The following is a 2,500-nucleotide window of genomic DNA, read 5'->3' as shown; positions in this document are numbered from 1 at the left end:
TGTATGGTTGACATAAAATGACTTAGTTTGCGGTCATTATCTTGTATAGAAAGGCTGTCATGCCAGTTTTGATTTCGAATCTCTTTGCGAATTGACTTCCAGTCTGCCCTGTGGAAATTCAGGTTGGATATGGCTTGAGTCGTCCTGATGGGGTGAGTATCAGTGGGTTGTCTGGGACCATACATTGTTAATTCTATAATCTTATGATCTGAAAGAGAGTAGCTGTTATTTTCACGTTATGGATTAGGCTCACATTGTTTGTGAAGCAGAGATCTAAAATATTGCTTCCCCTGATTGGTTGGAGTATCACTTGTTCCATGAACAGCATGTTGGAGAGTTCTAACAAAGATTTTGCCTGGCTTTGTTCATGCAGTGACATCCCAGAGAAGATGTGACCTTCAGGCCATTTAACATTTGGGAGGTTAAAGTCGCCTAGGAAAAGTATATTGATGTGTTGGTCCAGATTTGTCAAGACCTCTTCTATGCGTCTGAGGCTATCCTCAAATTTACCCTCCTGCTTTGAGGTATTTGGTGGACGGTATGTTGAGCATGCAACTACATCAATTTGTTTTATGTGTACTATTAAAGTGTCACAGACAGAGTTTGAGTGTGATAGGAGTAGTAGGGGTGTGACATCTTTTCGGATGTACAGTGCAACTCCTCTATGACTTCTATCTTTTCTGTCTGTTCAGAGTACGGCATACTCTGGTATGTTTATCTCCGCATCTGCTATATTAGATGTTAGATGTGTTTCGGTAAGCACCATGCATATTGCTTGATTGCATGCAGCTAGGTCTTTCAGGTATAGAAACTTGTCTCTGCTGCCTGTGCGTAACAGGCCCCGGATATTCAGTAGGAATATGGATGTGATATCTGCGCAGGGGGCCCTGGTGTTAGTGGTGGCCATCCTTGATCTATCGTCTGTAGTGGTCTTGGACAGTGGTTTGTATGGTTTGACTCTGTACCCTCTGTATCCATGTTAGTTGATGCACTATTTTCTGGGCCATGCTTAAAAAAGCTTGCTGTTCAGCTTCTGCAGTTCGCACAGCCTCTGCATAGAGCCTTTTGTTGGAAACAGAAGGAATATGAGGACTTCTTTCCTTGTGAGTCCTGTTGGTTCTTGGTGGATTATGGGTATGCACGTTCAAGTTTTTTGATCTCCCTTTTCTGCACTCCTGCTTATTTTATTTTGGGTGGTCATCTAGCTTGTTTAGCTGGTGGTGTTTGGGATGGGCAAATTTGCAGTTTCGTCCCTTTTTCCTATGCCAACAGGTACCATTTAGATAGAATTTACAGATAATCTGTTTCTTTGTGTAACGTACTTGGGCTTAGGCTTCAAGCTTGTTAGTGTTCACCATTTCTTTGTCTTTGGCTACTTTGTCTGTTCTCCTGTCTTTTGGTGTGGTATTGTGTTGGTTGTATTCGCCATGGCCATTGTAGCTTTCAGTAGCGGCAATAGCACTGGTGGCATTTGCCTTGTTTCAGTCATCCGTTTGGCCTTCCTGAGTTTGAGCACAGTGTGCAGGGTCTTCACTGTCGTCCTTTTTACAGCCTGTGTCCCTCATAATGCCTTCTAGGAGGTCAAGATGTGGTTTTATAAGATCATAGGAGCGTATGAGCTCCTGTTTCTTCCGTTCAATTTGGGCCATAGATCTTTAGAAATTATCTCTATTCAAGGTTTCAGCTATTAGGTCATTTGCTGGTGATCCTTTGGCCAAGCTCAATGCTTGTACAAGAAGGTGAATTTCTTCTAATTGCCAGTTTCGGCGCATCTTCCTCTTCTTGTTTGGCGCTGTATATATACACATATATATATATATACATTCACACAAATATATATATGCACATGTATGTGTGTGTGTGTGTGTGGTTTATATGCGTGAATATGAGTGCACATCTTGTATGTTTCTGCCATGTCAGTCTACATATGTATATATATATATGTGCATGTGTGTGTATGTATGTATGTATGTATATGCACACACACATGTACATATACATATATGTGTGTGTGTGTGCATATATATACATATAAATATATACACACACACACACATATATATATATATATATACATATTGTGTGCGTAAGGCTTATATGTGTGAATATGAGTGTGCATGCGTGGTATGTTTCTGCTATGTCAGTTTATTACATGCTATGCATACACGTATATGAATGCATATCCATGTGTGAAGTGATCTCATCCTCATAAATATGTCGACTATATGAGGAGGTAGCGAAAAGTAAACAGAAACGTTCTCTGTAGGACAAGCCTGTTGTATTTCAGGCTTCTGCTGCTAGAAGCCACTTGATGTGACCCTCAGGCATCAGTCTGCAGATCAGCATCTTCGAGTGTACTCCTATTACTACATGGTGCATCCTTGTTTTGCAGTGATTCTTCCTTGTTCGTTGATTTTTGCAATGGGTGAAACAAAGGTATAGTGTGCTTCCGTGAAATTCTGTTTTTTGCTGGAGAAAACGGCAGCCGAAACAGTTGTCA

At 41.0% G+C, this 2,500-nt stretch overlaps 1 protein-coding gene across 1 annotated transcript in view; it reads right to left on the bottom strand.

Moving 5' to 3' along the window:
• LOC106871212 (solute carrier family 25 member 35) overlaps positions 1-2,500 on the bottom strand; it is a 28,749-nt gene that overhangs the window by 458 nt on the left and 25,791 nt on the right. The window contains exon 3 of the mRNA XM_014917560.3: positions 1-2,500. This exon is cut by the window's left edge and continues 458 nt beyond it; it is cut by the window's right edge and continues 1,375 nt beyond it. The gene's annotated coding sequence lies outside the window, so the exon portion shown is untranslated.

This window comes from Octopus bimaculoides, chromosome 12 (assembly GCF_046866305.1).
Source record: "Octopus bimaculoides isolate indiv1 chromosome 12, ASM4686630v1, whole genome shotgun sequence".
In the NCBI taxonomy this organism is placed as follows: Eukaryota; Metazoa; Mollusca; class Cephalopoda; order Octopoda; family Octopodidae; genus Octopus; species Octopus bimaculoides.
The sequence above is the reverse complement of the archived record's forward strand: the minus strand, read 5'-3'. Positions and strand labels throughout refer to the sequence as shown.